Source organism: Manis pentadactyla, chromosome 4 (genome assembly GCF_030020395.1).
Source record: "Manis pentadactyla isolate mManPen7 chromosome 4, mManPen7.hap1, whole genome shotgun sequence".
NCBI lineage: Eukaryota > Metazoa > Chordata > Mammalia > Pholidota > Manidae > Manis > Manis pentadactyla.
In genome coordinates this window covers 12,336,483-12,351,865 of record NC_080022.1, presented here as the reverse complement: position 1 = coordinate 12,351,865, position 15,383 = coordinate 12,336,483, and the positions used below count along the sequence as shown (strand labels likewise).

At 53.1% G+C, this 15,383-nt stretch overlaps 1 protein-coding gene across 12 annotated transcripts in view; it reads right to left on the bottom strand.

Annotated features, from left to right (window-relative positions):
• Window positions 1-15,383, bottom strand: part of ARHGEF10L (Rho guanine nucleotide exchange factor 10 like) — a 155,729-nt gene that overhangs the window by 122,639 nt on the left and 17,707 nt on the right. Inside the window, exon 1 of one of the 12 annotated variants that reach the window (XM_057499780.1) lies at window positions 13,668-13,737. The exons of 10 other annotated variants lie outside the window; for them this stretch is intronic. The gene's annotated coding sequence lies outside the window, so the exon portion shown is untranslated. Of the gene's footprint in view, window positions 1-1,543; window positions 1,767-13,667; window positions 13,738-15,383 lie in introns of those variants that run through there. One more of the 12 variants, XM_057499779.1, reaches the window with a different exon arrangement.

Sequence of the window (15,383 nt, the reverse complement as noted above, 5' to 3'; positions counted from 1 at the left end):
TACCGTATTTGCTCCTTTAAACATCAGCCACCAGCTAGTCACCAGTTGGCTGAGCTCCTGTGCTTCAGGGAAACACTCGGGTCAGCACATGGAACCACGAGGAAATGTGTGACTTGAACTCCCCAAGCCTCAGTTTATTCATCTGCAAACTGAGTGTAACAACACTCCTGAGAACAAATTAAGTAACACACTCACTCTTTCATTCATTCAACCCTTATTCATTAAGCACCCCATTGAGTTGCTCCAGGTGCATGATATACATCAGTGCCCAAAAAAGAAAAAGGCTCCCTGCCCAGATGGAGCTTGCAGAGCCTCGCCCTGTGCCTGGCAAGAGTGGGTAATCTGTAAATGCCCCACCTCTACCCCAAGCCTGAGCCGCTGTCTCATGTCAGTTTCTCATCTGAATCCCTCCTTTGGCAGATGAGTCACTGTCCCACTCTGGAAGGGTCAAAACCTTCTCTCATTTCATCGCCTGGAACTTCTCAGAACAAAGCTCCTCTCTCCTACCCAAGATGCCCCTCGGCTGCCCCTCCCTCCCCACGGCGGTCACAGCTGCACTAGGATGCGGTTCCAGGTTGCCACTGCCCAAACCTCTCATGAGATCAACAAACACTCTCAGGCACCCACTAGGGCCCAGGGCAGACTACCCACCATTGCACCACCACCTGGGCTGCACTGCCTCCTTGCAGAGGCTGGGGTCACAAGGGAGCACGCCAGCCTCAGCTGACAGCCAGTGATGCTGACTTACATGACCAGTGTACACGGAACATCAACAGTGTCCCCCTGGAAGTAACCTCGGAACTTTCCTGCTAACAAGCATAAAATCAAAGTGACAGTAATTCAGGTGAAATCCTTGATACTGCTCGCATGGGCTGGGAATAAAATGGATGCTTGCTATCATTTCAGAGTTCCTGTTAAAACCAGGAGCCATGTGTAGTTGTTTTCATGAGATTTTCAACACTTCGAGGTGGAGATCCAGGTCCCCACTTGAATCTCCCCTCAATCTCGAGGCTCCCAAAGGACAGTGCCTAAGTCTGTTCACTGCCCAAAACGTCTAGCACCATACCTGATATCTAACAGGTCTTCAATAAATGCTGGTTGGATTGGACTGAGTAAGAAAACTGAGGCTCAGAGAAGTACAGTGACTCTCCTAAGGTCACACAGCTAGAGAGTCAAGCTATGGGCCAGTCAAGCTATGGACCCAGGTCTAAGCAGCTCTGATGCCCCCATTCAGCCTCCCTTTGAACTTTCCCACATTTGTGTACCCGCAGTCTGGCAGCTACCTGATAGGAGGTGCTCTTCCGGGACACTGTCTCCTGGGACAGACTTGCCAGGGCAAAGTCACTGCCCCCTCCAGGCCCCAAGAAAGGAGAGGCAAGAGCCACATGAGGCCTTATTAGGGAAAAGGAAAAGAAAGGCAAACAGAACAGTGCCCTGGCAGAGGAAGGGCCAGTCCTGTGAGTCACATGCCCCAAATATTCCGTTCACCACTGGCTCCAGGGCAGGCCGGAGAGGCCAGGAGCCAGACAGCCCAGGGACCTACCTCAGACGGCTAAAGGTGCAGCCCCGGGTGGGCCTGGGGCTGGGGGTCAGCCTGGTTCTGACACCAACTCCCACTGACACTTGGCAAGTCACTTCCCCTCCCAGAGTTCTGAGTGGCCCTGTCTGTGAAAACAGACCAAGACCACCCTGGAGCCTCGGCCGACAGGGCTGGGGAGGGGGAGGACCAAGTAAAAGCCAACATCTCCTTCTCTGCAGCCCAACTTAGCCCCACATCCCAGCCACCCCACTGCGGAGCTAAGGCCCATGCTGCCCACGGAACCACCCCATGCTGCCCCCAGGCATCACCAGGCAAGCAGCTTTCACTCACCTTCCAGACCTGCTCATCACTCTCAGCCTTGGAAGACTAGCATCTGAGGGCCCAAGGAGGGAAATCAACTTACTGATCACCAACTGTGTGCTGGGGGCTTTGCACACACCATCTCACTCCATCCTCACCATGACCCACAATGTAGGAGTTATAACACCTGAGCTGCTGAGGCTGAGCCAGGCGAAGGCATCTGCGCAAGACCACAGCACTAACGGACCCAGGCCTTAATCCCAGGTCTGGAAGTCCTGCATCTGTGTCCTGACTCTTGCTCCTGTGCCAGCTCCATGGGGACAGCGACTGTGACTGGGCCCTGGGCGTCCCCACGGTGCCTCGTACACAGTCTTAAAGAGAAGGCTTCTTTGGTTGGTCAGGTAGTTACCCCCACACCCCGGCCCAGGTCCCCAGGAGACTCACCTGTCACTAGAAGGGAGAGTGCCCCATGCTCAGGTGTCCTGGGCCAGTCCTACCAGCCAGGGACCCCAAACTGGCCTGTCCCCACTTTGCAGAAGGAGAGTCAGAGAGCAAACCTCAGCACCTGGGACACTGAAACATCCTAGTGTGGCCCTAAAGGCAGAAAGGAGACCACGTGGGGAAAAGACCAGGGTGGGAGACATGGGCTTTGCAGGGAGACACTCCCGGGTCCACCTCAGGTCACCCCATCAGCTCTGTAAAGCTAAGCAGGCCTCCTGCCCTCTCTATGCCCCAATTTCCTCCTCCCTTTAAGGCAGACACTGCAGCCCCTGGCCACTGGACAGTAGCAGCAATTAAATGGAGTGATCTGGTGTCCAGCAGGTGCCCCTTCTTCCACTGGAGGGTGCCTGCTTGGACATCAACTGGGGTAGGGCACTCAGAACCTGTCAGTACCCCAGGCAGCCCGCCCAAACAGGTTTACAGTCGGAGCTCGATCTCTCGGGTTAATATTTACCTGCTTATGACCCAAATCTTCAGGGACATGAACCCTTGAGAATTCAACCAAGCAGGAACACGAGGTGGGAGGTGCTTCGTCCCAGAGAGGTGTCATATCCAGCCTGTCCAGAGGAGGACAGTCTGTCCCCCCATGCCCCTGCACACTAACTGTGACCCTCTCCCCACAGCACCTGCTCTGAAGACCCCAAGCCCCTCATACAAGATCCATTTCCATAGCATCTTGGAGCCAGTGAGGCATGTTAAGGGGAAGGCTGGGGCACAGAGAGGCAGCCCTGCAGACAAAGACTGACCCCCAGGGTCTGCAGCCTATGGAGGGAGCTGTCCACACCACCGTCACCAAATGGAGATTCCGCTCTACCTGTTTACACCTAAGTTTTCTGACTTTAATAATAAGCCCAACACAGAGAATGAACCATCTCACTCAGGGTTCCTGCCAGTGACCTTTGGGCATCAATCCCCATTTCACAGATGGGAATCCTGAGCTCAGAGCCTGGGTCAGCTTGCCAGAGTCTCTAAAATTAGTCATAGGTAGAGGTGGAATTCGAAACAGGTCTTCCATCTCCAAGACTAATAAACATCTGACCACCCCACACAACTGCCCCCGAAGTTCTACATTTCCCCTGTTTACCTGATGCTTACTGCATGCCAGGCACTGTTCTGAGGGCTTTACATGTGACAAGGCTTATTCACTACAAGAGCCAGATGAGGGAGAGGCTGTTATTATCCCCATTTGACAAGTTGGGGAATTGAACTGAAACACAGAGAGGTAAAGACACTTCTCCCAGGACACACAGCTGACAGGAGGCAGAGGTGAGAATCAAAAGCAGGCAGTCTGATTCCAGAGGCCAAGGCTCTTAGCTGCTGCCACATCTACTTACACCCGCCCCTGTATTCCACTGTCCCCTTTGAACTGCAGGACAAACTCGCTGTTAGAAGGAGTCACAGGCGCTCCGAGGTTTCATGAATGCAAAGGCTCCAATCTGCACCAAAGCTGAAGGCCAAGGAGGCTGAGGAAGGGTGGCCTCTGCACTCTTCCTGCCCACACCGGGGAGCCTGGGTGAGGGTGTCATTCCCACCCGCAACCCCCACACCCCGTCCAGGGCCCTGTAGGGCCACAGGCCCTTCACTCAGCCCATCGGCCATGCTTCCTGACAGATCAGCCCTCATCTCTCCGTTCACCAACAACAAATGTTTGCTGAGCCCCCCTGTGGAACAGGCCTCACGGGGCAACAAACAAGAAAACACAGCCCGAGCCCCAGGAGCAGGAGGGGCGCCCTGCCTGCCCCAGCCACAGGGCCTTGCCTTCCCAAGGGCAAGACCCTTTCTTGGCCTGGAAGCCGTGCCCCGCCTCACCTGCCGGGGACACTCCCACCCTCATTTTGAGCCTTAACACAGCCCACTTCGGGGAAATCATCCATCATGCCCCTGGGAGAGCCGGCCACCCGCCCCTCTAAGCACCTAATACTGCACAGGATCATCTGCTCTGCTTCTGACTCCCCACCGGACTGTGAGCATCTTGAGGGCAGGGAAATGCCTTTCATGATCCATCTCTCAGTACCCAGCACAGTCCTCAGGACATGGTAGAGATTCAAGAGATGGTGGCTAGGTGGGTGGGTAGATAGATGGGAGGCTGGCTGGGTGGATAGATGGATAAATAAGTGAATAAGTGAATGAATAAATGACAGGGGTCTATAAGTAGTGACCAGAGGCCAATGGGCTTAAGGCTGTACATCGGTGGAATTTGCTGGGCCCGCTCAGGAATCTCAGCTTTGTGCAGGCATTTAGTATGAACCCGACCATTTCCTAGTCACATTTCCCCAACCTGGCAGAGCCCCCCTACATCATCACCAGCTACAGCACAGCTGACGTGATGCCTGAGACTGGGTCTGGCCTAACGATTATGTCCTCAGTACCTTCCCCTGGGCCTAGGCCAGTGCCGGCTTCAGGAAATACTTGAACAAATGGCAAACGAATGAGAAGACCTAGGGAGACCTTTAAACACAGAGATTTCTGGGTCCCGGCTGAGATCTACTGGTTCAGACTCCCTAAGGGTGAGACTTAAAAATTCATACTTTGTTCAAAAGCTTCCTGACGAGTCCAGTAATCAGGCAGGCTTGGGACATAACAGCTTGTGGGGAAGAGGATGTTCCAACCTCAGGACACCATCACTCTCCTGAGCATCTTTTGGTTCTGAGAGAGTCTAACAGCCTTTCCAAAGCGTGGTCCTTGAAATACCGGCTTCAGAGCCTCCTGAGTGAAGGGCAGCTATTTGAAAGTGTAGATTCTAAGGTCTACAAACTTAGAGTCTCTTGGGGTGAGGCCCAAGAGTCTGCATTCTCAGCAGGCTGTCTGGGTGACCCTGGAACACAGAATATGTCAAACTTACGTGGGCTCCTTGGGGGGCTAAGACCACCTGATGGGTCCTGTACCTTCATGCGCACCTGACCCCCTAAAAGAGAAAAGTTCCTGACAGGGCATCTGGATGCTCCAAGAAGCCCAGCAAACTACAGTGAGGTCAAAAGGTACCAAATGCACCCATTCCTGAGATCGGCCCTGCCAGGGAACCAACACATCACCAAGGCTAGCCTCTCATCTTAAAGATGAGGGAACTGAGGCCCAGAGAGGGCTGTGTCTTACCCACATGTGAGTGCCAGAGCCAGGCTAGAAGCCAGGTAGCGGTGCCCCGGGCTCACTCCATGGTCCCAGGCTGCCCCAGCCCAGCTGGGAGGCTCTGCCCCTCCCTGGCATCCTCCGTACCTGCTCTCAAGTGAGCCAGGGTTCCTGGGAAGAGACTTCGTCAGAGCAACGGCTGCCAACCCTGGACACCTGAGCCGGTTTTGCTGCCCCAGGAAGACGGGGCAGCTCCCATGATGGAAGGTGCCTGGTACTGCCTCCACCGGGTGCCCCCGGGAGGAGTGGGCATCAGAGAATGAAATGAGTGTATATGGTCTGGGAGGTTATGGTTCTGCTGACCCCAGGGAGGGGAAAGGGGGGTTGATTGTCACAACTGAGTAGGGATACCTCCCCACAACTCCACAATCAGCCCACAGTGTCTCAGTTTAGTCTAGGTTTAAACAGTCCTGAGGAACCAGTGACATCAGTGTTTCTCCAGGATATTTAGAAGAACAGTGTGTCCTAAAACATGCTAATAGGGGTTCATGGAAAAAAAGATGTTTAGTGGTCAAATCTATGGAAGAACCAGACAGGCAATCTCCCTCCCAGACACTAATAATACTCAGTACATTAAAGGCACCGAGAAGTCCTGCAATTGCAAAATCTGCTTAAATCATGATGGATGAAGAGAGCTGGAGGCTAAGAGGAGCTATGCCTTGCCCAAGTCACAGGGCTAGGAAAGCAGGGCCAGTGGGACCTGAGCAAGACAGCCTGCCGCCGGAGTCCTTCTGGTGAACGTGCTGAGTATTCAGCAAGGCGACTGCCTTCATTTGTTACTGTTGTTGCTCTTGTTCTTCTGGTGGGAAGGAGAGGGGTTGGGTGGCGCAGGGCCTCAGCAAGAAGTCATGGCCAGGAGGTGAGCCTAAGGATCCAGCTTTCCAAATCCCCTTCTGTCCCCAGGTCTGCCTTGGCAGTGTGACCTGGGGCAAGTCACAGCCCCTCTCCAGACTAAGATGTCCCCGTACATAAAATTAGGAGCTCGGACTCCAGGATTCCAGAGGCCCTTCTTGCTCTAAATAACCAGTGACTCCATCACCCTACCCTCGGCTGTTTCCTTGCTTGCCAGCCACAACCTCTCCCTGGTCCCATGCCTTTCTCTGGAAACAGCTGAGGCCTGCTGTCCAGTCTGGGCTGACGGACAGGCCAGAGCTCTGGCCAGCAGTGCCCTAAGCACTGTTTTCGCTCTCCCTGCATTGTCCCTTCACTGTCCTCACTGGGACTCACCCATTCTGCATTTCCAGATTGGTCCCTCATCACCATTTCTCAAGGATGGACGGACATGGTGGATTTTCTCATCTGGGATCCCAGAAGGTGGCTTTGCCAAGAGCTCTGTGGGATGCATGTGGAGAGGCAGCGTCCCCCTCGGCACTGTCCCTGGGCCTTTAGGCCCAGGCCTCATACAGGAAACTCTACCACTGGACCCTCGGGAGAGCTTGCTGTCCTCTTGGCCCTACAGTCTTCACATGTACAACAGCACTAATAATGCAAGCCTCCCTGCTGAGCACACCCTCAGATAACACGCCAAGCAGCCACTCAATGCCTGCACACAGTGGTGCTCGATTAATGCTTGTGTCATCAGCTGCTTTCTAACTATCAGGCTCTCTGAGTAGTTCCCTCAATCCAATCTCCCCTAAACCCCCAGACAACAGGACAGGCAGTAGAGAAAAGTGGCAAGTGTCTGGCTCTTGCAGACTCCTAGAAGCCTGAAATCATACTCACGGATTATTGGAATTGGTGGAGACTCCAGGTCCTCAACCTGCTCACTTTGAAAACGAGGACATGGAGGCTTAGGGTGATGTTGAGGATAGGATGAAATTGTTGCCCAAGCTGTGCTGGCTGGTTCAAGGAAGAGGTGGGATAGAAGCCAGGTGCCCGGCTCCCAGTCCAGTGCTCTTCCTGAGACCCTGGGGTTCTGAGAAGAGCTGGGGGGCACATCCTGAGTCTGCCCCAAGTGGCTGTGGGATGATGAGCAAGGGGCTAAGGCCGCTGGAGCTCCAAAGCTTACTGATAAAACAGACTGGGGTGCCCCAAGGGGATGGGCAGATGCTGGAACCCACAGGATTCTATCAGGGGATTTGCCAAGAAGGGCTCAGTTGAACAAAGCTTGACAAGGACCAGAGGGGTTTCAAGGGAGGGCTACAGAGTCAGGCGGATCAGGGTTCAAGTTCTGCCATTAACTAGCTGTGTGACTTTCGGCAAACTACTGGGCCTCTCTGCTCCTCAGCTGCCTCACCTGTAAAATGATGGCAACCACCACACATACCTCACAACAGTGCCATAAATAATTGAAAGAGATAATGCAGGGTGCCTGGCACACTTTAGGTCCTCAGTAAACACTGGCTATTTTTTCGATCCTTTGCAAACACATTTCGTATCATCCCTGCTTCGCAGCTGAGGTGACTGAGACCCCAGCGGGATGTGCCCAAACGCCGTCCCAGAACGGCAGGGCCCCTACGGGGCAGGGCTCTGGTGACTGCTCCCCATCACTTCCAGCCCCTGGGAATAAGGCCTCTGCCGGCATCCGTAAAGTACAGCGGCCCTCCCGCCAGGGACTGCGTCCCTCACTGGTCTCACATGACCGGGCTCAGCCCCAGAGAGTTTTCCACTCACTCACCCAGGGGGAAGCCAATTCCTGGGGAACTGCTTAGCCAACCCAAGGGCTGTGGCTCCGGGGAGGCCGACTCCCAGGCCCAACAGCAGCCCAGCCCCTCCCTCGCAGAGGCACTGCCTTCCTCTGAGGCTGTGAAAGGGCAACACTGAAAGACACAGGGGACCGTGGATGGGGACATCCACCGGAGCCTCCAGTGGGCCCCTCCCAGGCTGCTTCACTGCCTGCTTCCGACCTTGACACTGTTCTTTCACTCCAGGGACCAGTCTCAGCCTGTGTTATGCTGTGTGACCTCAGGCGAGTTGCTGAACCTCTCGGAGTCTCAGGAACCTTTTTAGAGAAATGAGCAGTTTGGGAAGCACTAAGGAAATGGCAGGATTCACAGAAAGACCTAGGAATCAAAGAGCCTATAACGGCCTCTACGGTCTCCTGATGGCTCCTGTCCTTTCCAATCCAATCTCTACCCAGGACAAAAAGTTCTGGTTACGGCCCTCCCTTCCCTCTAGGCTCCCTACAGGGTCTCCAGATGAAGTGCAAGCAATTGAGGAGATTCAGGAGCAGTTCAGGGGTATCCCCCACCACTCTGTCCCTAGCGGACCACACGCCCACCCCCAGCTCTTTAGGCCCCGGAATGCTTCCCTCTCCCTGAATTATCTCTGCCTCTTGGCTGCGCAGCTCAGACACGCCCCTAGGAAACCTCTCTGGGCCGCTGGGCCTGGGTCACACACTCCTCCATCTCCCGTGGATAACCTGCCTGCCTTCTCCACCAGGAGGAGGGTGACCATATTTTACTCATCCCTACTTCCTAAACCAGTGCCCAGCTCCCAGCAGGTGCTCCGTAAGTGTGTTGGGAGGAGAGGAATGCAAGCCCAGACAAATGAAAACAAACTAACCAGTCCATGAATTCCGGAACCCTCCTCTGCTAAACGGAAACTCTGTGGGAGAAGGAGCTGGACTGTCCGGGTGTGGACCCTCGGCCCCCCGTGTAGCTCCTGCGTGTGCTTGTGTGCACAATAGTTCACCTCTCGGAGCCCCCCTACCCTCTGTAAACATCATGTGCCCCTCACTGTGAAGACTCAGTGAGCTAATCCTCCCAAGTGCTTAGGCCAGTGCCTGGCACATGAAGATGAGTTCCCTGTACTTGACCTCTGGGGAAGCCAGGCGGGAGGTGAGCATGACAGCGGGCCAGGAGCTGACAGCGGAGACTGCAGCAGGGACCGGCTCTCCTGACACCACACTCCCACCTGGCGCCAATACTCAGCAGGACCCCAGGTCCCAGCAGCCCAGCACCTGGGAGAATGTGGGTCCCACGGAGTCAGAAAATGAGGGGTCAGCCCCACTGTACCACCTCCAACAAACCACAGACCTCCTTAAGCCCATTTCTTCCTCTAGAGGAAGGCGGGCTAAGGAGCTTCCATCATTTTGGGGACCCAGCAATCTCTGCCCATTCTCTTAGGGGCTACAGAATGATCTCTCTCAGGGTGGGCAGTCTTACTGGGACTGTATGCCACCTTCCCCTGGTCAAGGTTTCACTGAGAAACATAAGAACATCAGTGGGACTGTCCTCAACCTCCCATCATGCACAATCCAAATCGACCCCCCTCCCATCCCCTAAGAAGCATCCCTGCTCCCACCAGCCCGCCACCCCCACGTCACCACACTGGGTGCCACTCTTTACCGATTGCCTAAAGGCCCAGCTCCTGTGGCTGCCCCACGTGTCTCGCCAGTCTTGAAGCAGTCCTGACCAACAACGCAAGCCATTCTCCTACCCCCCCATAACTGAGACATCTTTTCCCAGCGACCCTCCACTTATCCACAGCCTCAAAGATTGTCCACACCCGCTGCCTCCTGGCTCACCTACCGCCCCCCCGACCACTCCCACTTCAGATTCCAGACTCATCACTCCGCCAAAACTGCTCTTACAAAAGGCCAAACTACCTCTATGTTGCCAAAACCAGAGGCTACTTTCTGTCTTATCGTACTTGAACTCTTAATGGCCTGCAGCCCCGCTGAACACTAGGGCTTTTCTGAAACGGTCCCCCACCCCGCCCCACATCAGCTTCCCAGTGACTGCCCTCTCCTTTCTCTGCCCGGCTGCTCCTCTTGGGCCTGACCAGACCTGTCCGCCACACCTTCCCTCTAGGCCATCCCACCTGTCCCATCAATACACTACGGCCCCCACATGTGACTCTCAGCCTGGGACCGCCAGGACTCCCTTGGCCTTCGAAGCAGCCTCTCAACATGAACCTGTCTGAGACTGGATTCCTGGATTCTCCAAGGACCATGCTCCTCACCCACGCTGAACCATCTGGCTTCGTGACACCACCACCCACCCAGATACTCTTAAGAAGAGTCTAGAACACACTTGGTTCCTCTTTTCCCTTTTCCCTCACCCGCTGTGAACAACCCACCAGCGATTCCAGCTGATTCTATCCCTGATACTTAACCTGAATCCAGACACTTCTCTCCAACTCCACTGCTACAACTCAGATCCGAACCACACCTGCCCTTCCTCTGGGCCCGATCTATTGCAGCCCCACAGCCCTTTCTGCCTGCAGCCAGAGGACCATTTCCAAAGTGGAGACCAGAAGGCTCCAGTGGGTTGTGGTGGGTCAGTGGGACCGAACGCAAGCACCACGGCGTGTTGCCCGCGCAAGGCACTTGTCTTACCTTACCCCACAGCACCTACTCAAGTGCTTCCACGTAATAAGCTCTCAGTAAATCATTTTTTAATAAGTGATCTAGAAAAGGTAAATTTCTTAAAACATTTATTATTAGCTGGAATTCTAGAATTATATTTCATTAATAAAGATATTTATGTGAAACTTAAAGGAAACTTCCAATGGCTTCCCATTGCACCTGGATCAACCGTCCTGCCTGCCTGCCGTCATCTGCTTTGCTCCCCACAGCCTCTTGGTGTACTGGCCTCTCCCCCTCGCCCACTGCAGGCTCTGGGCTTTCTGCTGCTCAAAGAGACCAAGAGTATTCTGGCCTCAGAACTTTGAATTTTCGGAACCCCGGCCTGGAACACTTCTCCCTCAGTTCTTTGGGGGCAAGGCCTCCTTCAGAGGCCTCCCTGACCCCCTCCAGCTACCAAATTCTGCACCCCCCTCCATGGACACCCTCCCCACCATCAACCCCATCCCCAGTTACTCCCAACACATCACATCAGATTGCCTCCTTCCAAGGACTTACTGCATGACAAGCAGTTACTTTTTAAATTTGTTTGATGTGTTTGCTTTTTGTCTCCTCTGCCACCACATGAGTTCACAGGGCAAGGCTGCTGTCTGCTCACGATAGCAACAGCTACCAGCATTACCATGCTCTTACAGGGGCCAGGTACTGTCCTGAGGAGAGCCTGGCACTTTCTCCCTGAGGTCTCATGCCCTACAGCACAGCTGCTAGATTACCCCTATCTTATAGACGAGGAAACTGAGATACAAAGGGGCCAAGTGAGGTGCCTGAGATCCAGCCCAGAAAGAGGTGCACCAGAAAGCAGAGCAGAGTACCGTCTACTCCCCAAGCTCAACACAAGTGGGGACAAGCACCGCCCGCTTATAGCCTCTGTCCCAGTGTAACCCTGTTTCCATATGGCCTCCTCCTTCAGGCAGCATGCCAAGTATACAGTATGTCGATGGCTTGGGGCTGGCCAAATCCAGGCCCTCCGTATCAACGGAAACATCTTGGCAGGCAGACTTCTCTGACCAAGGTTCCTTGGGGTGCTGGTTGCACAAGATTGATCTCTTCTAGTAAAGCACATAGTCTCTGTCTCTTCACCCCATATAAGCAGTTCCCACCCTGTCCCCAATAGCAGTGTAAAACTCATCCAGCTGGCTCCTGGACTCCCTGTATTTAAGTCCCAATAAACCCTCATTTGTCACATAGTGTTTTCAGGTCTCTCCTTCTATCTCTCTAGAACTTTCCCATCGCAACTTGCCTGCTTGGGCGTGCAATCAGACATGTGATCACACAGGGCCCTACATAGGTACTTGCCAGATAAGTGAACCATCACCTAATAAATGAATGATATGCACCACAATATTGACAGCAGTTGTCTCTGAGTGCTGGAAAAATGGGTGATTTTTTCTTCTCTTTGTATTTCCCAAGTTTTCTTCAATGGTCATTGAATACACATATAATTTAAAGTAAAATAAACTCTTATTTTAAAAGAAATTCAAAGGTTCTGGGAAATGTCTGGGTTCAGGGATATTTTTCTTCAATTTCCAGAGACTGTTATTCCTCTACTTAGTTTGAACCATTGTTTTTCTAGGGAAATTGAATAAAAAGCCTGCATTTTTACAGCTCCCTCCAAGTCTGCCCACTTCAAACAATGAAGAGAGGGAAGAAATGGGAGCTGGTTCCCGCCTTGTGTGCTAGTGGCTGGAATTCAGGGATGCATACCAATCAGGCAGCCACTGCAAGGGGGATTTTTGTAGGGAGGCCAAGCTCTCAAGGAGAAGGAGGGAGTCCAAACCCAAAAATACTACCTTATTTAGGACCCTACATGCCGTCAAAGGCAGGGGCCACCCCAAACTACCTGTACTGCCCTGGACCAGGAAAGTACCTGCAAAGAAGGTAGTGGTGGGCCTGGGCAAGACCACCCTCTTGTCAAACTGCTCGGTGGGAAGATGGATCCCCTGACTGGGGCTCAGCGCCAGGCTCGAGCCAAGAGATGGGCAGAACCTGTGCTTCTAGCCAAGTGGTTAATTGTCCTTCCCCAGTTCCCACAGGACATGGGTGCTGCTGCCAGGGGACATCAAAGGCATGGCCAGGTTGAGCCCCAGAAAGGGTGGCACCACTCTAGAACTCAGGGTTGAGAGCTGGGGCTCCGGGGAAAACAGAACAAGGTTGACCCCTATTACTTCCACCCCTTACAGATGCCTGACCCTGGGCAAGATCACTTACCCAGGCTTCTGCCTCATGGGAGCAAAATGGAGACAAGGATACAGCCGAGCTCTCAGGATGGCTGAGGACTGAACAAGCTCCCAGGAGCCACATGCCTGCCACTCCATAAATATGGGCTATTAGTACTATCCGTAAATATGAGCCATTATTATTATTAGCTCTTTCCTGGCACCAGACCCAGGCCCCATCTGGGCACTGGACTTCTATTCTAAGCCTTGACCCTTAGCCACAGGGCATGAACCCACATACGCTAGTGAAAAAACACACATTAACTTCAACCAAGGACAGCAAAGTGTGTTGAGACCTGTGCTGAATCTTCTCTACCCGCCCCCTCCTCAAAAGGAGAGGGAAATAGGATTGCAGAAAGATCTCAAGGCCTGCTGGCCTGGATCCTGCCAAGTCACTGTGGCCTTGAGAATGTCACTCAACCTCTCCGAGGCTCAGTTTCCTCATCTGTAAGATAGGATCATAGGATCTAGCTGCAGGATCAGTATGGGAATGAAATAGATTGATGCATGAAAAATGTCTGGCAGGTATAAGCATAAAGTAAACATGACTTGCCTTTAAACAAATAAGCTCTCAATGATCTGCCTAAATGAAGGGTGAAAGTAGCAGAGGTGACCAAAAGCAGGAACTTCTATCTTCGGCATTTCTGGCATTATTGGGGGTGGACAGCAGACTTACCTTCCCAATTCCGTTTTGTTTGGTCTGATACTAAAATGGAGACCTTTTCTGAGAATCCACCAGCCACAGATGCCAGGGATGGAGCAGCAGCAAGCTTGAGGGATAACAAGAAACTAAAGGTTTGCGGAGGAAGGGGTGGTCCACAGCATAAGATGCCCCCTGGCAGGCACCCCGATGATGCCGTGCCCTCTGACTTGAGGAGGGTTCAGCATTTCCCCTGCTCTGCCACAAGCCCTGAAAACTTCTGGTTCACCTGACACCTGAGCCACACTAAACTTCTAACAGCTCATGCCTTTGAACCTTCGCATGTGCTTTTCCTTCTACACAGACCCTTTCCCTCTCCCCACCCCATTCCAGCTCATGCCTCTGAACCTTCGCATGTGCTTTTCCTTCTACACAGACCCTTTCCCTCTCCCCACCCCATTCTCCTGCTATACCCTGCTCATACCTCCACTGCAAGTAACTGCACATATGTCCATCTCCCAGCCTGAGCTCTCAGACTGTACAAGAGCTACAGCCTGGCCATTCATCTGACTCTACTCTCTTACATTGTCTCTGAATTCATATGAGTAAGACGCGACCATGCTGCCTAAGCCACCCCTAGACAACTCTAGCCACCCGTGTCCTGGAAATCACACCTCCACCAGCCCCGAGCTATCTGACCTGTCCACAGTCTAGCCTCAGACACCACGGCCACTTGGCCTCCCGGATGCCTGGGGCACCCTGAGTATGGTTATTCAATCAACAGTAAAGCAGGCTCTCAATTAACTGAATCTTATCCTCATCCCATATCCCCTCTTCTTGCTGCATGGGATTTAACAACCGTTTCTGGAGTGGAGAGCTCATCTGAGGGCAATTTATAACCCCTACCAGGGCCCAGTCTAGCAGCCGCCCCTCTTGCTCTGCACCCGTGAGACCCTAAACCAGCCCTGGAGTGGTGTCACACCGAATGCAAGTTCCAGAGAGGGGCCATGCCTGAGTTGCTCACTGCTTGATCCCCATGGTGTGCTGGTAAGTGTTTAACAACTGGCTCCAGGGGAGAGCAAGGAGACTCTGATTTGCAGTGTTTGCCAATTTCTATGATGTAAATATTCTCACTATGGCCCATTTCCAGCTACCAAGATGACAGCACTGAACACAGAGTTGGGAAGAGATGTGCAGTAGCATACCAGTATGACCATCTCTCTATCTACCCATCTATTTATACACACACACAGACACACACACACATACCAAGACACAAATGACCACAAACACATAGGTGCCAGTGAAATAATTAGGAAATACTGTATTTTGAGTATTTATTACCCTTGTTTTTAGTATAACTTATTTAACTGTAAATTTATACACTTAGGATTTTTTATAATGACTGTGTTTAACAGCCAGCTCACAAAATTCCAAAATCAAGCCATCAGCTCTCATGCTTCAGCACACAGTGGACCCAGCACAGGCTCTGTGAGGACGTGTCCCTCCTGGGAGCTCTATCAAACCAGGACCCCAAAGGAAGGGGCTCTCGTACCCTCCACCAGGGCAGAGAGAGACCAAGGGACTCTCCAGAGACACACGGCCAGGAAGCTGAGCTGGTGCCCGGGTGGCACAGTGGCGTAGAAAGAGGTCTTTGGCCCACTTCACTGTTCATGAATCTGATTCTCTTCCCTAGACTTCAGACACTTTAGGAGCAAGGAAATGGCTCCTCCACCACCGTCCAGCCAGGGG